Genomic DNA, 25,824 nt, shown 5'->3' with positions numbered 1-25,824 from the left:
GAATCCACTAGTCTTTATTCCGTCCGTCACCTTACACTGTCACCTAGCTACTGACTGATCGTTCGTTCTGGAACTTCTCTTTCCGTGCGATCGCTCTCTCTTTAGTTCTCCTTTCTTCTCTTCAATGCCTACTCCTACATTAACCATAACGTATTAGTTTGAATTGGTTGTAAGTTGGATCTATTTTATTCAATTATCGACATGATTGGTACTGTTAATCACAAAAATAGATTTCCTTTGGAGCTGCTGGATGTTTTCTGGCAGCAACATGCCTTCAGATACCCGCGGTAGAATATCACAAATCTTTTGAACATTCAACATTCTGCATGTATTCGCAGCGACACGGTTTCAGTATGAAAAGGGCAGTCACATCAGAGCTGGTGGCCGAGCGCTCGCTACTTTTCAATTTCATCTCGACCTAATGCGGTTGATTGACGGATTTGATGAACACGTTAACCGCCCAGCCTATTTTGTGAAACTTTCCGTTTACGCCACTCGGTCTGCAATTTCGTTCGATGTTAGTCACTGGCACGATAAGCACCGGTGAAACGAAACGAAGAGAGTGCATGAACATGAAGTACACTGGCGGACTGACACTGACGGACCGACGCTGGCATACTGACACTGGCGGACCAAAACTGGCGGACTGACACTGATCAACCGACGCGACTCATGAATTCGTCAGTCCCTAGGGACCGATGTGGCGCGAACGGAAACTTCACCGTGACATGGCGAATAACCTGTTAAGCTTGCGCTTGTATCGTACAGATTGGTTCTTTTCCAACTACTCACGACGCTTGTCCACATTGAAGTACCCCAACTAGATAAAAGTGTCGTTATGGTATTGGCGTACATGTTCACCGAAGCACAATTAAATTTTCCGCTATCCAGAACCCTAAAAAAACAATCAGTTGGAAATAACAAATTCCTTGTCAAGTGCATATTGCCATTCTTACACCAGGGAGACAATTGGCACCATCCAATAGTTCTAGTCACGATGTCAATTCCTTCGATTTCGTCGCACGTTTGGACATTGAAGTGACAAGTGTTTCGCATTCCTCAACGACTGAGTCAATCTCCATATCTTTCCAGCGGAACCAAAATGCATTTTCATTGTGAATGAGATCCCGGTGAATTGAACCATTCTAAGGCATATGGAATGTAGTAGTATGGAAACGAGTAGTAGTAAATAGCCATCGATTTTTGCCGCAGTTTATCCATCCATCCATCCATATCTATCTGCAAAAAGGATTTCAGTTTACGAGGTAAAACACCGGTGGGACGGCAGTTGATCTTGTTTTCCTTCATGTCTTGTGGTTTGTACTTACCATGGTTGCACAAACCTGCTTTCAGATTGATTACAAAGTTACATTTGTAGGATTCTTTCAAGACTCTTACGACCCGTAGCTTTCAATACCGTACGGGCAAGCTGATGATGAAAATAGTGATTCCAACGATTCAAACGGACTCGGTCCGTTGTACTCCGCATCCCTGGTACTTTCCTTGGCCGTAATGGAAGGGATCACACAGCAGTACTTTTCCTTCATGATGATGTGACCACAATTTTCTCAACATCTGCTGGGGGTTTGCCTAAAAAGTATTCATAGTTGATAACACACCTTTTTCAATTTACAGCACGCTGTGCAATATGTAGTTACCATTTATCGCCGTTAAACCAGCTCATCCTTACTATGCCACACAAGATTGAAAAGCACTTAGTCGTAGAAACCCTTTCAAATCGTGGCCAACTGCCAACAAAAAAGGACTAACTTCAAACACTACGACTAATATAAACGAATGACCTATCAACTCCTATATTGTAAAGTTAATTGTAAATTTACCGTAGAGTGAAATGTACAATGCCCGTACATGTATTTGGTAAACAAGACTCGTGGTAGAAACTGAATGTTTTGGTTTGGTTTTGACGGTCGTCTTCTTCTTTCAGTTTTGTTATTTTTTTCCAATGGTTTCAAACCGCCGATCGAGCTCAATTTTTCACCAATACCCTTCCCCGTACGTTTCGCACCCCCGCGACCCACGAAATAATCGTCGAAGTTCACCATAGCCGATTTCTCTTCGTTTCCCACCCCCTCTGCCAACATTTTGCTTGTCAAATTGTTACGTGGGGACACTTTTGACATGCAAGATGGCCGACTTGGGCTACTTTTGATTACTTTGACACTTCCGGTGAGCACAAATCGGTCGCAGAAACCCCGGTCGCAGAATTGTCGCAGCGCCGTGTGGACGGACGGTAAGGTGTTTCCCAAATACACGGTACGGCACGTTGGGAAGCGTCGGGCCTTACCTCGGGTAGGGGGACTTCGACGTTCCGGGAGAAATCAATCTCTTTTGTCCAACTATCGGTTCTTTATTTATACCAACTTTTTGAACGATTTTACACGGTTTTTATGAAAGTGTTTGTGACGGTTGCCGAAATAGTTGACTCGGCTAGATGATTTCAACTTGTGTTATAATTGGTCAAAGTGGTAAAGGGTGGCTTTCCGGTGCGAGCTAGTACATAGCCTACGCTGCACTTTGAGTGCGTTTCCCAACTGACGGCGACATGCAACATTGCCCCGTTTCCACAGATTCCTACCCCCGCGTGTCCAGAACTGTCAGCTTTCTCTTGCACACTTTGTCTTCCTTCTCGTTCAAATGATGAACCGGTGTGCTAGGGGAGAAGTCACATCTGCCCTTTCACATCTTCTCTTTCAGTCTGACACATTGCAATAGCGGAGCCGATCGTGTAGCATTCCCACACTGCCCAGCAGGCATTGTTGCAATACATCCTATCAAATTCCCCTCAAATTTCATGATTTTTCTCCCCGCACCCCCGTAAGATCCCACACTTGCTCGCGAAGTGCGACACAATTCATTTTTTAAAAATGCCACACTACTCCGGAGCACATTATCATGCATACGGTACATGTACTTGCGTGTGTATGGCGTTATTTGCATTCCCTCTCCTAGCGCTGCGATTACGAACGAGCTCTGCGAGTGAAACTTGACAACTCGATCATAGTTGTTTTGGGTTTTGGTGCGAACACAGTGATAAGTTTTCAGTGAAATAAGTTGACGAATTTACGCGTGAAAACGTTATGTTTTCATACCAAATGTGAAAAGAACGCATGTGGAGAGGCGACGGCATCATTTGGAAGTGGTGTAATAATAAAGAACATCTTTCTTGAACAAAAATGATTTGCTTTCTTTTCATTCTGGGGTGTTGTGTAAGCCTCGGGTATTGGGAACCTCGAGGTGCAGGTCGAATGTACACACGAAGAGAGGAGAGTTCACGCGAGGCGATCGCGTGAACCATTCGAATGGTCACGCGTGACGTCACGATTCGTTCATTCATATTTGGCTAATCTTTGGCTAATCTTTTTCGAGGATTAGCTAAAGATTAGCCAAAATGTGTAGCGTTGCAAGGCAAATGATGCGCAACAATGCCCGCTGGGTGCACAGCAACCCGAATGTGTGTTGGTGCACTTTATGTCGGTCAATCATGTAGAGAATAAAAAAGGTCGTCTGTATGAATGCCATCACGCACCAACTGTCAATCGCGACGCGATGAAGTTTTCAGTCTTCGAAACATCCAGCGCCTGAACAGTCGAGTGAAAAAATGTTAAGTGTTGTACCTTCCGCAAAAGTGTGTTGAATTTTCAATGTTCATGGCGCCTAAACAGAAACTAATAGGATCCATCAACAAGTCGAGAACAGTGTCAGCTCATGTGTTAGAATCGGTAAGTAAACAAAGTGGTAGTGCAAAATCATAACCATTTATAACAGCGATTCACTAATTCTATTCCTTGGTTTGTTTCGTTCAACAGAAATAACACCGGAGGAAGAAACCGCCCTTGGGAGAGCAGAATGTTGAAGAAGCGGAGGAGTTCGACGAAAAATAAAAATTTCCGCGTTGGCGGCTCGAGCAGAATACAACACCGTCTTCTTCGTCTCATTTGAGATCCGAAATGGATTATATAGTTGTGTGCGTGCCATTATGGTGACATAGCACGCACACATTCGTATCCTCTGTTTGGCACTAACACCACCACAAAATAACCGATTGAATGTTGCATCCCCACCCCTTTTTTGGTGCAACACTTTGTATCGTTATGGAGATCGAAAATTAACAAACGAGATGATAACGATATGATAACGAGACAAAATTCGCCAGTTGGGTTACCTCTTGTTTACCAGCTAGCTTGTTGGTAAACCCTTCGTATGCTAACCAATTGGTTAGCGCCAGTTGTTTATGCAATAATATGTATAGGTGGGGTGATTCTATCACACCTCCCTTCCTAAAAGAATTTCGTAACGCAAAATTTAGAAGTGAAGAAATTCTAAAGTTTAATAGCTCGATTTTTGTGTACTGTTTGAATCGTTCCTAAATCGTTTTCGATTGCTAAATTTGTACCTTCTATTTGTTTAACTTTATAGGGTCCTTTGTAAATAGGATCTAATTTTTTGCGATTTTCGATGGTAATGGCTATTTCGTCGTCTATATTGAATGTTACAGGGCTTAGGTGATTCTGTTTTTCAATTCTTTTGAGTTTTTCCTTATCGATATATTTCCTTGTTCGTTCATGAGCCATGTGTTCCAAGACCGTAGATGAAAATGAGGACCCGGTTTTTTGTAAGGGAGTGTGTGATGGTGTGTTTCATCGTCGCTGCACCTCCTTAAAAAAAAGGGTATTTAGATTGTTGAAAGACAATCTAAATTTGTGTTTTCGTTGTGACGCTTGCGTTGCAAAAAAAATGCCGTGAAAGAATGTAGACGAGCCCTCGGGTGCTGGTATTTGTACCATCGAGCGTTTCAACGAAATGTTTAAAACGTTCGAGCAAAAAATTAGTCAGAGATTCGAAAAGGATTTGCAATCCTTTAGAGAGGAGTTAGAGCGAGACAACAGGTTGCACGCATCATCGCTCGGTAACGGTGTTGACAAGCGTCGGCCCAGTGAGCCGGATTTGCAGGTGGCAACTGTTGACAAGCCGGGCGGGGTCGTGCAACCAAAGCTTGTAAATAATAAGGTCCCAGTCTCGACTTTGCAACTCGAAAAACCTTTAGCAAATGAAACCAGTTATTCTGGGACTTTGTCTAATTTGGTCAAAAAAACATTGACAGTTCTGTTTCCACCATAGTAAAACATTTTGACGCAGGTAATTTTGCTAAAGCACTACCAGCACCAGCACCCGTTAGTATTAGTGTTGTGTCAAGTAGCTCTTTTCATTGAGCAGAGCAGAGCCTGCTCGCTCAATTAGATGAGCAGAGCGAGCCACCTAGCTCAGCTGCTCAGCTTGCTACTGAGCTGAGCTGTTGTTACTGAGGTGGCTCACCAACTGCGGTGGCTCACCTACTGAGGTGGCTCACCTACTGGGGTGGCTCACCTACTGAGGTGGCTCACCTACTAAGGTGGCTCACCTACTGGTGGCTCAACAAACTCAGTTGTGCGGTGGCTCAGTAAACTCAGTTGTGCTGGTGGCTCATCAAACTCAATTGTACTGGTGGCTCTTCAAACTCATTTGTACCGGTGGCTCAGTAAACTCAGTTGTGCTGGTGGCTCAGCAAACTCAATTGTGCGGTGGCTCATCAAACTCAATTGTACTGGTGGCTCTTCAAACTCATTTGTACCGGTGGCTCAGTAAACACAGTATGTTTTATGTCCATGAACCGACAGTTGAGTAACATTGTAAAACTGATAAGTTAGATGGTCAATCATGTTCGTTTAATGCGGTTGGTAACACGTTAACCGCCATGTCAGTCCCTGGGGACTGACCGTTTCCGTTGGGTGAAGTTTTCGTTCACGTCACGTCGGTCCCTTGGGACTGACAAATCTATGAGTCGTGTCGGTCCGCCAATGTCGGTCCACCAGTGTCGGTCCGCCAGTGTCGGTCCACCGGTGTCGGTCCACCAGTGTCAGTCCGCTGGTGTCGGTCCACCGGTGTCGGTCCGCCAGTGTCGGTCCGCCGGTGTCAGTCCACCAGTGTCAGTCCGCTGGTGTCGGTCCACCGGTGTCGGTCCGCCAGTGAAAGAGATAGCGACATACGGTCTTAGGCAAAGTGGAAGGGTACGATTTTCCCCTTCGTGCCCTACTTCTTGTCTCGTCCTTCGTTTTTGCAGGCTGTTTGCTCTGAGCGAGGCGCGGATATCGCGGCGCGTTTGGGTTATGTTCTTTCTTTTGCTTTTATTCTCTTTGTCGCACTTGCACGAATTGCATGCGCGTATGTGTGATTGTGCACGGGTCTATTGGACCCGTTAGTTTTTGCAGGCCGTTTGCGCTATGCGCGATATCGCGGCGGTTTGGGGTTGTTTTTTTTTGTTTCTTTTTCTCTTCGTCGTATTCGTACGCATTGCGTGCGCGGATGTGTGATTGTGTACGGGTTTATTGGAACGTTTGTACCAGCTTTGTTTCTACAAACGGTGCGGTTACTTTTTCGTCTCGTTTGCGTTTGAACCTTCTTCGTGTTATTGCTACTTTTTAATGATGCGATGCATATTAAAACCAGACGATCGTGGAACTCTTGCTTCAGCTATGTAGAGTGGGTGACATTTGCCAACAAAAAAATCTGTGAAGCATATTTGTGCAGCAGAAGCATGTAGCGCATCTACACGGATTTTTACGAAAAATAATCAATAAAAAAAATCAAATCAATCTCCATATGTCCAATCTCCAATCTCTAACTCATCTTCAGCATCATATGTTTTCTTTCATTGGCATGTTGGTTAAGTTTTCTTTCGTTTTTTTTTTCTTTCTTCCTTAACTAAAATGTTCTTTTGAATAATAACGCATCAAAATATGGAACGTACAAAATATTTCGAATTTTATTCATATTGATAATGCAAATAAAATAAATAGATGAATGTAGTCGCAGTCCAGTTCTTCTCTTACGAAATTGCTTTCTCTTCCGCCTTCTCTTTTCACCCTGTAAATATATGGGCGCAGTTGTCTTCCACGTGTCTGTCAGCGTATCTTGGCAGGATAAAAGTTTCGCTGGGAAAAAAAACAAACCAAAAAAGCAAATAAAGAATTTTGAAATCATTGAAAACATAAAATGGCCCTACATCACGGGACAGTATGTTACCTTGGCCATAGCTCATGGTATCACGATGATTAGCACATCACATCTGCACCACATTGATACACCGATTCAGATGTTGAAGCTGCACAGTCTTGTGCGTGTGCATGGTCGCTGTAGTAATTAATTTGCTGATCAATCCAGTTGTTCTCTTTCGTAAATACAGATACGGGTGCAGTTATAAATGTTGCTAGGGAAAAAACAAAACAAAACTGTAAACGAAGGATTTTAAAATCAATGAAAAACTAAAACGACATCTATAGTAGGGAGTATGTTACCTTTGCAGTAGCTCATGGTACCAGGATGATTAGCGTGCCGCCCACGATCTTGCCTTTGTCGCGCCGAGTCTATGATCATTGCTTCGGTGGATGATAAGCTGTCTGGTGCGTGTAGAAGATCGTCTTTGTAGTTCATACGTAGAACAATAAATTGTATCGATTTGTTTCTCATTGTACCCTATCTCTCCATTGTTTGGTTACATTATCATTTTGTTTAATAAATAAAATCTTCCTGAATTTTTTTGACAGTAACCTATTTCTCTTACTAGTTTCAATATCACCTGCTTTCGAAAAAACCCGCTCGCAAGGCACCGATGACGCCGGAATGCACAACCTTTGGATCATTAATTTATAAAGCACAGGATACTTATACTGCTTAAGTTTCCACCATTCAAGGGGATCATCTGCTCTATGAGCTAAGGGCTCGGCATTATAGTTATCTAATTCAATTTGGTGGGATGTGCGCGTATGGAGCATCGTGTGGGGTTGATTTGGCCCTGAATCATATTCATCCCATATGCTCTCGGGCTGGTTATCTAACGGTGTTATAGGTATTGATTCGATATCAGATTCGACATTATCAGAAATATTTTTACTAATTAGATCCATTTCTTTTAGAACCGTTTTAGAGAACTCTTCTATGTCTTCTTTGTCGTCAACGCTTTTCTGTTTGAATCTTGGATCAACTAGCGTGGCTTGTTTAACAATATCGGACTCTATATACTTAAACTTGTCTAAAAGCCCAAGTTGTAGCTGTTCTACTAGTTCAATCACCTTTTTATGCTGTGTTTTGTCACTAGCATAGCTATCAACTTTTTTCTTTATCAATAGATGGATTACGCGAATTTTTGAAAGTGTCACGCATTTTTCAGCACTAATTTCTTTAGTTACTAAATCAAAAAATTTTAATATGGATGATGCTTCTTGAATTATTTTCCAATCGGCATCATCGAGGCTAATATTATAATTTAAGAGTGCTAATGAAGATATAATTGGTGCCTTATTTGCACTAAATCGGTCTATCATGTAGTATGTTGAGTTCCAACGGGTTGGAACGTCTAAGATTAACTTTTGCTGTATGTGATTTAAATTGGTTTGCATATCTTTTAGTTTCAATGTGGCCAATGCGCTTTTTCTGAAGTATTTTACTATTTCTTTTACTTTGTTAACTGTATCCAAAATCGATGTAGCTATTGCACTTTGCACTACCAAATTCAAGGTATGGGCAAAACAAGGCATATGATCTTTTTTTAAAATGCGCACTGCTTTCTTCATGTTCGCTGCATTATCAGTGACAATGCAGCTTACTTTGTCCGAAATATTAAATCTTTCCATTACATTTTCTAGCCATGCTGCTATATTTTCCGACGTGTGTCTATCTATGAATTCTTCGCATTCTAGTAAAACTGATTGCAAAACACAATCATTGATAAAATGTGCTGTCACCGCAAAATAACTTTCATTTTTGAAATTTGTCCAACCATCAGTGGTTAAGCAAATATGTTCGCTAACGTTTACCTTAGACTTTACTGTTTCTAATAACTGCTCGTAACTTATGTCTAAAAGTGTGTTGCTTAGTGTTTTACGGGTGGGAAGACTATAGCTTGGGCATAACGAATGAAACAAATCCTTAATATCATCTGCATCAACTAAATGAAAGGGTAATGCATGGTTACAAAATACTCTCAATAATTTACTATCTAAATTTTTCTTGCAATTAGCACTTAAGGGTTTAGAAATTTTTACATACTGTTCCAGTGATTTTTGAACAGTTTTACTTTGCGATGTACCTGAGCTTGTACCCGCAGATGTCGAAGGGGTTACATCGTGCTCAATATCGGAATCTACATGGTATTTAGGACGAGCTACTGAAACTGTAGGGTGCCTGGCTGCGATATGTCGCTTCATGTTGTATGTTGACTTCGACTTTAAATGCAAAATTTGCTTGCATATTTTACATTTGAACTTATTCTCCTCTGCACACTGGTCAAAATAGCTCCAAATTTCACTATATTTTTTTATCGTCTGACATTTTTGAATTCTATGGTTTGGAACACTTTAAAAAAATTCTTATCCTATTACCCTAATCTTATTTATGTACACGTAAATTTCACTGGTACATATGTAGCTAGAAATATGTATCTAAAAATGATTGTATAAGTTCTTGATATAACTGAGCAAGTTATACACAATTTTCTGAATATTGTACTCACAGTGTTCTCAATAAATGTAGATTCATCGAGAATTTCCAAAGTTGTTGTCTGCAGTCGATGCGATTTCCGAATACGCTAGGGGAATACCTCTTTTTGAACTAGCATGCAAATAGCACTGAAAAGAAAACCCGAATATGGACACGATAAGCAAACACTCTCATTGGCAAATGCACTTTTCTTTAGACTCACAGTGTACACAGTGTTCCTATTCGATCAACTTCCAAAGTCGAAATGAGCTCTTATCGTCTTGTCTCCCGTATATATAACCTTGTACCCCAAAAGAACGCTGCCCATCCGCCCACCACAGACCCCTCGGTCAGAAAATTGGGACCCCAGCACAACCAGCAAGTACTTTTATTTCGATCTTTACCGGAAGTAAATTTTTTCCTAGTAACATCCAATTTCGCACGAAAATTTTACTGATGCCATAGAAGGTAAGAAAAGATAGGGGAAGGAAGGTAGGAATGAAAGGAAGTAAGGCTGTAGCTAGAGATACTGATGCGTGATCCCTTTTTCCAGAAAATTCATGGGGTCAATGTTTTTTTTTAACATTGGTGTAAAACTATTGCTTAAGGGCAGACTAGGCTACCAGCAGTGATCATTTGAGACGGAGGAAGGAAGTAAGGTTTGTCATTGACCCAAATTTCCCGGTAAATCGCAAGGGGGAGTTCAGGTCCTTTCATTGCATCCTTCTACTTGATCACGCTGGAGACGACACGAGCGGATGGAGGCCGGAAGTAAAGTTGAGCGTTGCAGCAAATTTCCCGATAACTCGTAAGAGGAGTTCAGCCCAAAGCATTGCATCTTTCTACCTCATCATACTGGGATCGGTGTATCGAACATTCGTCTGGAACCTTTGTCTAAGAGAAAAATATGTTGGCTGAAATGGCTAGCCGCGTCGTTTCGTTTCCGCGCATCGTCTCGACGCGTAAGTGGCGTCGTCTTGGATCGCCGAGAAGGTATCCCTACGGCCGGCCATTTTTTCGCTTTTTTCCAAAGTGTTGTTTACCTTTTGTATGGGACAGCGTCGAGAAAACTGACAACACTTTGGAAAAAAGCGAAAAAATGGCCGGCCGTAGGGATACCTTCTCGGCGATCCAAGACGACGCCACTTACGCGTCGAGACGATGCGCGGAAACGAAACGACGCGGCTAGCCATTTCAGCCAACATATTTTTCTCTTAGACAAAGGTTCCAGACGAATGTTCGATACACCGATCCCAGTATGATGAGGTAGAAAGATGCAATGCTTTGGGCTGAACTCCTCTTACGAGTTATCGGGAAATTTGCTGCAACGCTCAACTTTACTTCCGGCCTCCATCCGCTCGTGTCGTCTCCAGCGTGATCAAGTAGAAGGATGCAATGAAAGGACCTGAACTCCCCCTTGCGATTTACCGGGAAATTTGGGTCAATGACAAACCTTACTTCCTTCCTCCGTCTCAAATGATCACTGCTGGTAGCCTAGTCTGCCCTTAAGCAATAGTTTTACACCAATGTTAAAAAAAAACATTGACCCCATGAATTTTCTGGAAAAAGGGATCACGCATCAGTATCTCTAGCTACAGCCTTACTTCCTTTCATTCCTACCTTCCTTCCCCTATCTTTTCTTACCTTCTATGGCATCAGTAAAATTTTCGTGCGAAATTGGATGTTACTAGGAAAAAATTTACTTCCGGTAAAGATCGAAATAAAAGTACTTGCTGGTTGTGCTGGGGTCCCAATTTTCTGACCGAGGGGTCTGTGGTGGGCGGATGGGCAGCGTTCTTTTGGGGTACAAGGTTATATATACGGGAGACAAGACGATAAGAGCTCATTTCGACTTTGGAAGTTGATCGAATAGGAACACTGTGTACACTGTGAGTCTAAAGAAAAGTGCATTTGCCAATGAGAGTGTTTGCTTATCGTGTCCATATTCGGGTTTTCTTTTCAGTGCTATTTGCATGCTAGTTCAAAAAGAGGTATTCCCCTAGCGTATTCGGAAATCGCATCGACTGCAGACAACAACTTTGGAAATTCTCGATGAATCTACATTTATTGAGAACACTGTGAGTACAATATTCAGAAAATTGTGTATAACTTGCTCAGTTATATCAAGAACTTATACAATCATTTTTAGATACATATTTCTAGCTACATATGTACCAGTGAAATTTACGTGTACATAAATAAGATTAGGGTAATAGGATAAGAATTTTTTTAAAGTGTTCCAAACCATAGAATTCAAAAATGTCAGACGATAAAAAAATATAGTGAAATTTGGAGCTATTTTGACCAGTGTGCAGAGGAGAATAAGTTCAAATGTAAAATATGCAAGCAAATTTTGCATTTAAAGTCGAAGTCAACATACAACATGAAGCGACATATCGCAGCCAGGCACCCTACAGTTTCAGTAGCTCGTCCTAAATACCATGTAGATTCCGATATTGAGCACGATGTAACCCCTTCGACATCTGCGGGTACAAGCTCAGGTACATCGCAAAGTAAAACTGTTCAAAAATCACTGGAACAGTATGTAAAAATTTCTAAACCCTTAAGTGCTAATTGCAAGAAAAATTTAGATAGTAAATTATTGAGAGTATTTTGTAACCATGCATTACCCTTTCATTTAGTTGATGCAGATGATATTAAGGATTTGTTTCATTCGTTATGCCCAAGCTATAGTCTTCCCACCCGTAAAACACTAAGCAACACACTTTTAGACATAAGTTACGAGCAGTTATTAGAAACAGTAAAGTCTAAGGTAAACGTTAGCGAACATATTTGCTTAACCACTGATGGTTGGACAAATTTCAAAAATGAAAGTTATTTTGCGGTGACAGCACATTTTATCAATGATTGTGTTTTGCAATCAGTTTTACTAGAATGCGAAGAATTCATAGATAGACACACGTCGGAAAATATAGCAGCATGGCTAGAAAATGTAATGGAAAGATTTAATATTTCGGACAAAGTAAGCTGCATTGTCACTGATAATGCAGCGAACATGAAGAAAGCAGTGCGCATTTTAAAAAAAGATCATATGCCTTGTTTTGCCCATACCTTGAATTTGGTAGTGCAAAGTGCAATAGCTACATCGATTTTGGATACAGTTAACAAAGTAAAAGAAATAGTAAAATACTTCAGAAAAAGCGCATTGGCCACATTGAAACTAAAAGATATGCAAACCAATTTAAATCACATACAGCAAAAGTTAATCTTAGACGTTCCAACCCGTTGGAACTCAACATACTACATGATAGACCGATTTAGTGCAAATAAGGCACCAATTATATCTTCATTAGCACTCTTAAATTATAATATTAGCCTCGATGATGCCGATTGGAAAATAATTCAAGAAGCATCATCCATATTAAAATTTTTTGATTTAGTAACTAAAGAAATTAGTGCTGAAAAATGCGTGACACTTTCAAAAATTCGCGTAATCCATCTATTGATAAAGAAAAAAGTTGATAGCTATGCTAGTGACAAAACACAGCATAAAAAGGTGATTGAACTAGTAGAACAGCTACAACTTGGGCTTTTAGACAAGTTTAAGTATATAGAGTCCGATATTGTTAAACAAGCCACGCTAGTTGATCCAAGATTCAAACAGAAAAGCGTTGACGACAAAGAAGACATAGAAGAGTTCTCTAAAACGGTTCTAAAAGAAATGGATCTAATTAGTAAAAATATTTCTGATAATGTCGAATCTGATATCGAATCAATACCTATAACACCGTTAGATAACCAGCCCGAGAGCATATGGGATGAATATGATTCAGGGCCAAATCAACCCCACACGATGCTCCATACGCGCACATCCCACCAAATTGAATTAGATAACTATAATGCCGAGCCCTTAGCTCATAGAGCAGATGATCCCCTTGAATGGTGGAAACTTAAGCAGTATAAGTATCCTGTGCTTTATAAATTAATGATCCAAAGGTTGTGCATTCCGGCGTCATCGGTGCCTTGCGAGCGGGTTTTTTCGAAAGCAGGTGATATTGAAACTAGTAAGAGAAATAGGTTACTGTCAAAAAAATTCAGGAAGATTTTATTTATTAAACAAAATGATAATGTAACCAAACAATGGAGAGATAGGGTACAATGAGAAACAAATCGATACAATTTATTGTTCTACGTATGAACTACAAAGACGATCTTCTACACGCACCAGACAGCTTATCATCCACCGAAGCAATGATCATAGACTCGGCGCGACAAAGGCAAGATCGTGGGCGGCACGCTAATCATCCTGGTACCATGAGCTACTGCAAAGGTAACATACTCCCTACTATAGATGTCGTTTTAGTTTTTCATTGATTTTAAAATCCTTCGTTTACAGTTTTGTTTTGTTTTTTCCCTAGCAACATTTATAACTGCACCCGTATCTGTATTTACGAAAGAGAACAACTGGATTGATCAGCAAATTAATTACTACAGCGACCATGCACACGCACAAGACTGTGCAGCTTCAACATCTGAATCGGTGTATCAATGTGGTGCAGATGTGATGTGCTAATCATCGTGATACCATGAGCTATGGCCAAGGTAACATACTGTCCCGTGATGTAGGGCCATTTTATGTTTTCAATGATTTCAAAATTCTTTATTTGCTTTTTTGGTTTGTTTTTTTTCCCAGCGAAACTTTTATCCTGCCAAGATACGCTGACAGACACGTGGAAGACAACTGCGCCCATATATTTACAGGGTGAAAAGAGAAGGCGGAAGAGAAAGCAATTTCGTAAGAGAAGAACTGGACTGCGACTACATTCATCTATTTATTTTATTTGCATTATCAATATGAATAAAATTCGAAATATTTTGTACGTTCCATATTTTGATGCGTTATTATTCAAAAGAACATTTTAGTTAAGGAAGAAAGAAAAAAAAAACGAAAGAAAACTTAACCAACATGCCAATGAAAGAAAACATATGATGCTGAAGATGAGTTAGAGATTGGAGATTGGACATATGGAGATTGATTTGATTTTTTTTATTGATTATTTTTCGTAAAAATCCGTGTAGATGCGCTACATGCTTCTGCTGCACAAATATGCTTCACAGATTTTTTTGTTGGCAAATGTCACCCACTCTACATAGCTGAAGCAAGAGTTCCACGATCGTCTGGTTTTAATATGCATCGCATCATTAAAAAGTAGCAATAACACGAAGAAGGTTCAAACGCAAACGAGACGAAAAAGTAACCGCACCGTTTGTAGAAACAAAGCTGGTACAAACGTTCCAATAAACCCGTACACAATCACACATCCGCGCACGCAATGCGTACGAATACGACGAAGAGAAAAAGAAACAAAAAAAAACAACCCCAAACCGCCGCGATATCGCGCATAGCGCAAACGGCCTGCAAAAACTAACGGGTCCAATAGACCCGTGCACAATCACACATACGCGCATGCAATTCGTGCAAGTGCGACAAAGAGAATAAAAGCAAAAGAAAGAACATAACCCAAACGCGCCGCGATATCCGCGCCTCGCTCAGAGCAAACAGCCTGCAAAAACGAAGGACGAGACAAGAAGTAGGGCACGAAGGGGAAAATCGTACCCTTCCACTTTGCCTAAGACCGTATGTCGCTATCTCTTTCACTGGCGGACCGACACCGGTGGACCGACACCAGCGGACTGACACTGGTGGACTGACACCGGCGGACCGACACTGGCGGACCGACACCGGTGGACCGACACCAGCGGACTGACACTGGTGGACCGACACCGGTGGACCGACACTGGCGGACCGACACTGGTGGACCGACATTGGCGGACCGACACGACTCATAGATTTGTCAGTCCCAAGGGACCGACGTGACGTGAACGAAAACTTCACCCAACGGAAACGGTCAGTCCCCAGGGACTGACATGGCGGTTAACGTGTTACCAACCGCATTAAACGAACATGATTGACCATCTAACTTATCAGTTTTACAATGTTACTCAACTGTCGGTTCATGGACATAAAACATACTGTGTTTACTGAGCCACCGGTACAAATGAGTTTGAAGAGCCACCAGTACAATTGAGTTTGATGAGCCACCGCACAATTGAGTTTGCTGAGCCACCAGCACAACTGAGTTTACTGAGCCACCGGTACAAATGAGTTTGAAGAGCCACCAGTACAATTGAGTTTGATGAGCCACCAGCACAACTGAGTTTACTGAGCCACCGCACAACTGAGTTTGTTGAGCCACCAGTAGGTGAGCCACCTTAGTAGGTGAGCCACCTCAGTAGGTGAGCCACCCCAGTAGGTGAGCCACCTCAGTAGGTGAGCCACCGCAGTTGGTGAGCCACCTCAGTAACAACAGCTCAGCTCAGTAGCAAGCTGAGCAGCTGAGCTAGGTGGCTCGCTCTGCTCATCTAATTGAGCGAGCAGGCTCTGCTCTGCTCAATGAAAAGAGCTACTTGACACAACACTAGTTGGGACATTGTTCGGCAGTATGAAATATTGTTTTTTAATATTGCTGGGCTGCCAACCAACTATGCAATGTTGCGTACGACAGTAGAAAAAGTTCCCTAGCGGCAGAAATGTGTAGCATCGCGTGAAAAGTGTAGTGCGGCGGTCTTCACTACCCGAGTAACAAAAATACGCATGTTGCACTATCAAAAGAGCGTTTTTCATGGTATCATCAGAGTACTGATGGAACCCGCGAAATATGTAGGTCGCGTGACAAAAACGGCGTGACGCGATGTTTTTTATACAATGCGCGGTGTTTTAATGGAGGCGATGTTTTCAATATATTGTCATCATGTACAAAGGAAAATTCCTGAGTCGTAATTTTATATTAAAAGAACATTTTTTATTCAAATATATTTATACACCACGTTACAAACCACTTATTCGCCAGGAGCCGCCTTTACTGCAAAAATCAGCCATCTCCGCACGGAACTTGCATTCCACCGCGTGAAGACACCGCGTTTGGGCTTCTGGTGCCGCTGCTGCTTGCGTTGAACTTTGGAAGAGAAAATGCATAAAAATTAGCACAGTTTTGGATTCTTTCTGATTATCATTTATCACAATAACGTTTACTTACCGAATATTAACGAAAACTGCCGTTATATTACTATTTTCTTCACATTTTTGGTGAACTGCAATTTCACTCTGCAAGCGGTGGCAAAATCAAAACAACTCTGCTGACAGCAGGCAAAACTGCCCAAGGCTCATAGAGCTGCAGGTTGGTTTACTTTGGCTTGTTGACATTTGGTTCAAATTCATAATTAATTGTCAAAATAATATTTCATTTTTTCTTCATTGCTTGGTAATTATGAGCAGTGTTTGAAGTGATGATTGATATCAAACTGAACACATTGATTCTATTTTGCGCAATATTTGGATCTGGTTCGCTTATTTCGCTTTCAGTCACTTAAAAAAGTGTTTTTTATTTCTCCACTACACTTCTACGACTGAAAAAAATAGCTCGATAGAAGACCCATGTTTTTGACATAATATTTTGTTTCTTTACATTATGAATCATGATGAATCATGGTATGAGAGATGTATAGCGATTGTTTTGGGTTTTCGCATTCGCAGTAATCAATAAACAATATTTTTTTCCAGCTGTATACAACGAACATCATAGCGTTACGTTATCGATTGGTGGCTGTGCGAGCGATCGTTCTGACTCTTGCAACTGCTCAAGATAAAACAAGTGCAGTGCTAATTTTCAACCTATTGATCGAGTATATACGCTGAAGCAAGAAGTTCAAGAACTTCCTGCGAAGTTTGATTTCGCCTGAGAAGCGCGAGAGAAAGTCCTATACCGCGTTCAACGCAGCAATACATAGAAAATACTGGCAGTTAAGAAAACTGATTTCATTGGTATTTAATATAACTCATTTTTTAAGTGCCTTCATCGTAGTCATGGTTAAGTTTTGATATGAATCAATTTTCCGATTCAACTTCAGGGTTTTTATGGTTTGAAAAGTTCAACGACATTTACCAAACCTACCCTGTTTAATGCGCCTTGGTCCGAACCTTTCCGTGTTGCAGTTCTATCTGCAAGTATGGGTCGAACAGGGGTGGGCTGAGGAAATTCCTCCTGATGCATCGCTTCGTCGCGGTGTTTTGTTCGCGATGTTGTGCTACCGCTTGCAAGTATAGACTCGCGGAGAGGAGCACTGGGGTAGCACTTTCATCGCCCGGGCGTTTTGTATGGAAATTGTTGCTCCTAAACTCGCCGTCGCGCAACTTTGTTCGTCGGGTAGCCCGTACTTGTATCTTCCCTGACCGGATCCGATCGGACCAGAAGACCGTCTGAGTTACCCTCGTGGGCGGTTTGCGCATGCGCATGGGTCAGTAATGGCGGCCCCCGAGTACCCTGCATAGTGATGGTCATCATGCAAAAATAAGTCCCCCAGTTCCACAAAACATTTGCATTCGCAATTTTTTATCTTTATTACAAATTACCGATGGCTCTATACACTTTCATTAACATTAAAAATTACCTTGTCTTGTAATAGTCCTATACTTAAACAATAAACCTTATCCGCACTACTTATTCACGTTTCCACGGTACGCCTCCGGACCCACATCGGACAAGCGGCATTCCAAAGAAACTCCTGAATAAAGATAATCTGCAAATAAAAGTTGATAGAAACACTTTTTATTGATATTCATGCACGCCATATGATAAAATACTTATCTTCTTTGGTTTTTTAACGAGGAATTCTGCGAGATCGGATCGCACGAGAACAGCAGCAGTACCTCCATGCGGAAGAGTAACGATGTAAACAACACGATGTAAAATCGAGCAAATACGTCGTGTTCGGGCTGAATATGAGCCGCAAAGCAAGCCCACGCACAATTTCTTCACTCTTATCGATAAAGATCACCAAATAACACGGAAAACACCACTAATTTACGCACTTTATTTACACTGCGCTCGGCGCACTCCAAGCCGGTCCCGGCGGCTGCCATCACTGAACGCTCCCCTGACAGCTTGACTGTGAGCGTGGGTTTGAGACTATGGTGGTCAAAAATAAGTGTGATCGTTGAACAAAAATCGCGTGTGGCGAAAGTTTATCGGTCCTAAAATTGTTTTAATTTGATAATGTTTTTTTTGTACGGGGTTGAGGTTCCGCCTATTCAACAATTGCATGAAAAATCGGTGATAAAAATAATTTATCCACCCGCAATAAACTTTGTCCACAGGACAACCAAATCCCACAATAATGTAGGCGGTTTCGCTTGGCATTGAGTGATTGAAAATCTGGTCGAAGTGTGAATTTGATTTTCATTGTTATTTTCAAATACATGGACATAAATCATATTGAAAAATGATGGAATCGAACGCATAATCTCTTTTCTATGTTTATTTCCGCTGTAAAATGTGCTGAAATCATTTGACGTGCATTATGGACATGCTTTTTAACTTTTTTATTCTGTATAGTTACGTACAAAAGTACAAATACGTTTGGAATTTGACAAATTTGTTGATCATTAATCAAATCGACGTTATTTATTTAAGTTTTGCAAAAATGAAAACGGTTTGAAAAATTGACTAAGTCCCAAAAGAGCGAGTACGAAAATTCGGGGTCGAAGGTGGGAGTAGGATGGCCTGCTGATTGTAGCAATTGACCGTTGACGATGTTGCACATCGTTTGAAAAGTGTGGGCCAATGAGGGGTGGAAACGGGTGGAGACGGGAGAGACGTAGACGTGACATGGAATTTTGAGTTACCGCTGCCCGCAGGGATTGATGGTTCTAGTTGCCGAAACGCATGTCACGGAAGTTGAAGTGATCAGTTTCACATACCAGGATACCGTGTCGAATCTTGTTTGTCTAACTCGCGACATACTGGAGGAGTTGCAATATATGCCAGAGATTCGGTTGTTTTCAAAGTTTTATTAAATGAAATGAAAGAGGGCAACTGGTTTTTGGGTATTGCGGTTGCTCGCGGTGTAACAGCGGCGAACTATGGAGTTGTTTATCATTCACCTAGTTCTAGTGACTCTGGGTTCGTGGGTGTTTTGGAGGGGTGGCTGGACAGATTCATCGATTTCAATAAACGTAATATTGTGGTTGGTGACTTTAATATCGATTGGTTGAACACTGAAAAGTCGGTTCCTTTAGAAAGAGCAATGGAAGCAGTCAACTTGAAACAAATGGTTAACCAGCCGACTCGCATCACGAGGCTGAGTAGAACTCTGATTGATCATGTATACTGCAATTTCGAGTCTTTGTCAGTTGCTATGGTGTCGGCTCTCAAGATAACTGACCACGAGACTCTAGGGTTGAGCCTTCGTAATGAGCATTCCAACATTGTCCAAAAACGTATTTCTTTAGAGTTACGTTAGAGAGGGTTTGCAGAGTACAATTTCTGGTTTTAACGAAACGGGTAAAGTATTGTGGGATGCTATGAAAAACGCCATGAAAACCTTCACAGTGAACCGAACTATTGCCTGTAGGGATTCAAACAAGTGGTACAACACAGATCTAGCAAGACTTAAGAGCAGGCGGGACTGTGCCTATGCAAAGTTCTTAAGGACAAACATTTCTCAGCAGTTGCAGTGGTGGGAATACACCGCTTTGAGGAATGAATATACACAACGTCTGAAAGAAACAAGGCAACAGTTTTTTAGCAACCAGATTAGGGACCACCAAGGTAATAGCAGGGAACTGTGGAAAATCCTCAAGTCCATGCTGAAGCTAGAGGATAAGCCTGGTTTAAATGTAACATTTGAAGGATGCGCCATTTTTGAGGAAAGCACCATTGCTGAAAGATTTAACACTTTTTTTGTTGATAGTGTCAACTCTATTCATCAAAGTATTCCTTCCGTGGCTGAACCTTTGGCATTGAGACCAAATAGCAACCCAAGACAACTATTCAGGTTCGAACCAATATCGATTGAAAAGCTCAAATCGATTTGTTTTAGCTTAGAGAACAAGGCTGGAATTAGCAAAGTAAATGCTCAGGTACTGCGTGACTGTTTCCATGTAGTTGGGGGAGTTCTTCTTTCACTGATCAACCAATCATTGGAGGAGGGTATTTTTCCTGACTCGTGGAGGGAGTCTCTAGTAGTGCCAATTCCTAAAGTGTCAGGAGCCACCAATGCGGAGGAGTTTCGTCCGATTAACATGCTTCATATACTTGAAAAGGTGTTGGAACTTGTTGTCAAACAACAACTTGTCCAGTATCTTGACAGGAATAACTTGCTGGTGGAGGAACAGTCAGGCTATAGAGAAGGACATTCTTGTGAATCTGCGCTGAACCTTTTATTAGCTAAGTGGAAGGAGTTAATGGAGCGAAAACAACCGATTGTTGCAGTGTTCTTGGATTTGAAACGGGCGTTTGAAACGATATCGCGACCTTTGTTATTGGAAACAATCAAAAGGTTCGGTATCGATGGAGTTGAGTTCGAATGGTTCGCATCTTATCTCAGTGGAAGAACGCAACGAACAATTTTCATGAACTGTTGTTCAAACCCTATCGAAAACACCCTTGGGGTTCCACAAGGGAGTGTTCTTGGTCCAGTGTTGTTTATTATGTATATAAACGACATAAAAAAGGTTTTACAGTCATGTGAAATCAAACTTTTGCGGACGATACAGTCTTGTTTGTCTCGCGGAAAGATTTTAACAGACCAAGGAGCTTTTGAATGTCGATTTAGATGCCTTAGATGGTTGGTTAAAGTACAAGAAATTGGCCTTAAACATCAAGAAGACCAAATTTATAGTATTGTCTTCGAGACAAATTACTGACCAATCAGCTATTGTCATCAATCAGGAACCAATCGATAGAGTCTCCCAGATAAAATATCTGGGAGTTATATTAGACGAAAAACTGTCTTTTGGGCCTCATATTGACAATGTCACCTCAAAAGTGGCAAAAAAGTGTGGTGTGATTAGCAGATTGGCAACAATCTGATTTTTTTCGGAAAAGTTCAGCTCTACAAATCGTTAATAGCATCGCACTTTGATTTCTGTGCATCAATTTTATTTCTCGGCAATCAAACACAGTTACAGAGACTGCAGAGGTTGCAAAACAGAGTCATGCGAATGATTTTGTGTTGCGGCTGGTATACTCCTTCGGTTGTTATGCTCGACGTCTTACAATGGATGTCGGTCAAACAGCGGATAGTGTTCCAAACTGTAGTCTTTGTGTACAAAATTTTGAAAGGCCTCGTACCAGCGTATTTGGGGGAAAGGATAGTGGTTGGGTCTGACGTGCATCGGTATCACACTCGTAGTGCCGATGAGCCGAGACTTCCCAGCTATCTGTCTGGAAACGCCCGAAATTCGTTATTTTTTAAAGGAGTACAATGGTACAACAGGATGTCGAGAGAGATTAAACAAGCGCGAATCCTAAGGGAGTTCAAACGCCTATGCGCCGTATACGTGAAGCAGGTGGTCTGACGCTGTGCTTGTAATGTATTTAGTAAATGTTGTAGTTTTTGAGCCCCGTAGTATTGCATTTGTCAACACGGTCTTTGACTATGGTGATGATGAGTAAAAAAATGAACAGGGACTTTTTATTTTTATTATTTAATTTAACTTAATAGAATGAATGAGTCTACATAGTTTTGAGACACGCACGCGTAAATGAGGACAATTGGTGGACATGGCTGTACGAAAAGAACTAGTAGTATCTACACTTCTCGCTGTAGTTGGGTCCCTTTCTGTTCTTGATAGTGGCACCACATTATCAACCAATGGTAATTGGCGGTGTGAACAACAAACAGAGCAGATATACCCTTTTACACTCCGGAAGGTGGTGCCTCGTTAACCTTGGGGGACTCGGCGATTTGCCTTTCGAGGTGATTGCTCGGGACCGTTGTATGCAAGGAACAAGATCAGGTCCCTTAAGTAGTACTGGTGGGTTTCACCACACTATCAACCATTGATAGCTGGCGGTGTTAACCAAAACTGTGCGAAAATACCTGCCCTACTCACCTGGGAAATACCTAACCACGTTCTATTGAGTTTTTGCTATGCTAGGACTTATTTTCACTACAAAAACCGTAAGCATCAGGAGTGAATTGCTCCCTACATGTCAGCTTTTATAATACTGTTTAAATGAAATACCGAAAGTGGACTCAACAGATAGAAATGGGAGATGAAACATCAAAATGTTGCTAGAGGGAATTGAAAACAGAAAGAAGACTGAGTAAGTGAAGTGAGATATTTACTGTGAATGTTTATGTCTTTGATTCTCAAGCGTTTGATGTGTTTCTGCTATTGAGTTGAGTCTTCGCTTTGGTAGGTCTTGTCTTAGCTGTGAACTGCAAGCACCAGCTTTGCTTTCACTCCCTACATGTCAGCTTTAGCGAATGCAGGCCAGAATCATCATCGATAGAGAACATAACAAATAGCAAAAGCAAATAAATGATAAATATGCTGCTAGAGGCAATCGAAGTAGCAAGGCGAATGAATCGGAGAAATAAGATGTTAATTTTGAATGTTTATATTTTTGTTTGTTGCTGGTTTGGTACTTTTCTATTGAGTTTTTGCTATGCTAGGTCTGATTTTCACTACAAAAAACGTAAGCATCAGGAGTGATTTGCTCCCTACATGTCAGCTTTTATAATACTGTTTAAATGAAATACCGAAAGTGGACTCAACAGATAGAAATGGGAGATGAAACATCAAAATGTTGCTAGAGGGAATTGAAAACAGAAAGAAGACTGAGTAAGTGAAGTGAGATATTTACTGTGAATGTTTATGTCTTTGATTCTCAAGCATTTGATGTGTTTCTGCTATTGAGTTGAGTCTTCACTTTGGTAGGTCTTGTCTTCGCTGTGAACTGCAAGCACCAGCTTTGCTTTCACTCCCTACATGTCAGCTTTAGCGAATGCTGGCCAGAATCATCATCGATAGAGAACATAACAAATAGCAAAAGCAAATAAATGATAAATATGCTGCTAGAGGCAATCGACGAAGCAAGGAGAATGAGTCGAAGAAATTATATGTTCATTTTGAATGTGAAAACGCCAGGCAATGATCCTGCACGGTTTTCACCAAGCCCGGAGTCGCAACTCAGACGAGGAAGCGAAGGGATGAGACAGGTTTGGACACCAGTCGATTGTAGCTAAGAATTCTGAATTTATTTAAAAGAATGCGAAGCATATAGAACAAGGATATGCTCCGCTAGCGCTACTTAAATCTACCCTACTTACACAATTTTCCCTACTTAATACAGCTACCCTTGTAGCTACGGAACACGGAAACAGCAGAGCTTGTGTGCGGGAAGAAAATATTATACGCGGAGGTAAATACTATCGTACGCAAGTAAACTAAGCCGACCTTAGATACTAATGCGTATGTGGGCGTGGCCACGCGCGCATCCTATCCTAATTGCCCTACCTATCTTCCTTCCTGCCCTAGCTAGCTTCTTTGTTCCGCATTGCCCTTGTCCCTATCTATCCTTGCTCTATCTTATTGGCGTGGCCCTATCTATCCTATTCTATCCTTCCTCATCATTATAATCTATATTAACCTTATCCTAGCGACCTATATTTATCTTATCCTAATAAAGCTTCCTACGCAAGCTCGGCTGAGCTTATGTAGGAGCTTTCCGTCGGCCACAGAATGTTTATGTTTGTGATTGTTGCAGGTTTGGTATGTCTTTACTTTTCTGTTGAGTTTTTGCTATGCTAGGTCTTTTTTTCACTGTAAAACGTACGCACCGGGAGTGATTTGCTCCCTACATGTCAGCTTTTATAATACTGTTTAAATGAAATACCGAACGTGGACTCAACAGATAGAAGTGGGAGATGGAGATGAAACATCAAAATGTTGCTAGAGGGAATTGAAAACAGAAAGAAGACTGAGTAAGTGAAGTGAGATATTCACTGTGAATGTTTATGTCTTTGATTCTCAAGCGTTTGATGTGTTTCTGCTATTGAGTTGAGTCTTCACTTTGGTAGGTCTTGTCTTCGCTGTGAACTGCAAGCACCAGCTTTGCTTGCACTCCCTACATGTCAGCTTTAGCGAATGCTGGGTAAAATAATCATCGATATAGAGCATAACAAATAGCAAAAGCAAATATGAGATAAATATGCTGCTAAAGGCAATCGAAGTAGCAAGGAGAATGAGTCGGAGAAATAAGATGTTCATTTTGAATGTTTATATTTTTGTTTGTTGCTGGTTTGGTATGTCTTTACTTTTCTATTGGGTTTTTGCTATACTAGGACTTATTTTCTCTAAAAAACGTAAGCATCAGGAGTGATTTGCTCCCTACATGTCAGCTTTTATAATACTGCTTAAATGAAGTACCGAAAGTGGACTCAACAGATAGAAATGGGAGATGAAACATCAAAATGTTGCTAGAGGGAATTGAAAACAGAAAGAAGACTGAGTAAGTGAAGTGAGATATTTACTGTGAATGTTTATGTCTTTGATTCTCAAGCGTTTGATGTGTTTCTGCTATTGAGTTGAGTCTTCGCTTTGGTAGGTCTTGTCTTAGCTGTGAACTGCAAGCACCAGCTTTGCTTTCACTCCCTACATGTCAGCTTTAGCGAATGCAGGCCAGAATCATCATCGATAGAGAACATAACAAATAGCAAAAGCAAATAAATGATAAATATGCTGCTAGAGGCAATCGAAGTAGCAAGGCGAATGAATCGGAGAAATAAGATGTTAATTTTGAATGTTTATATTTTTGTTTGTTGCTGGTTTGGTACTTTTCTATTGAGTTTTTGCTATGCTAGGACTTATTTTCACTACAAAAAACGTAAGCATCAGGAGTGATTTGCTCCCTACATGTCAGCTTTTATAATACTGTTTAAATGAAATACCGAAAGTGGACTCAACAGATAGAAATGGGAGATGAAACATCAAAATGTTGCTAGAGGGAATTGAAAACAGAAAGAAGACTGAGTAAGTGAAGTGAGATATTCACTGTGAATGTTTATGTCTTTGATTCTCAAGCGTTTGATGTGTTTCTGCTATTGAGTTGAGTCTTCACTTTGGTAGGTCTTGTCTTCGCTGTGAACTGCAAGCACCAGCTTTGCTTTCACTCCCTACATGTCAGCTTTAGCGAATGCTGGCCAGAATCATCATCGATAGAGAACATAACAAATAGCAAAAGCAAATAAATGATAAATATGCTGCTAGAGGCAATCGAAGAAGCAAGGAGAATGAGTCGAAGAAATTATATGTTCATTTTGAATGTGAAAACGCCAGGCAATGATCCTGCACGGTTTTCTCCAAGCCCGGAGTCGCAACTCAGACGAGGAAGCGAAGGGATGAGACAGGTTTGGACACCAGTCGATTGTAGCTAAGAATTCTGAATTTATTTAAAAGAATGCGAAGCATATAGAACAAGGATA

At 41.1% G+C, this 25,824-nt stretch overlaps 1 pseudogene; it reads right to left on the bottom strand.

Moving 5' to 3' along the window:
* Positions 1-718: 718 nt before the first annotated feature.
* Positions 719-1,489, bottom strand: LOC131291210 (endoplasmic reticulum lectin 1-like; annotated as a pseudogene).
* Between the last annotated feature and the right edge of the window lie 24,335 nt (positions 1,490-25,824).

Source organism: Anopheles ziemanni, chromosome X (assembly GCF_943734765.1).
Source record: "Anopheles ziemanni chromosome X, idAnoZiCoDA_A2_x.2, whole genome shotgun sequence".
Taxonomy (NCBI): Eukaryota; Metazoa; Arthropoda; class Insecta; order Diptera; family Culicidae; genus Anopheles; species Anopheles ziemanni.
Note: the sequence above shows the minus strand (reverse complement) of the source record. Positions and strands in the feature narration are given on the sequence as shown.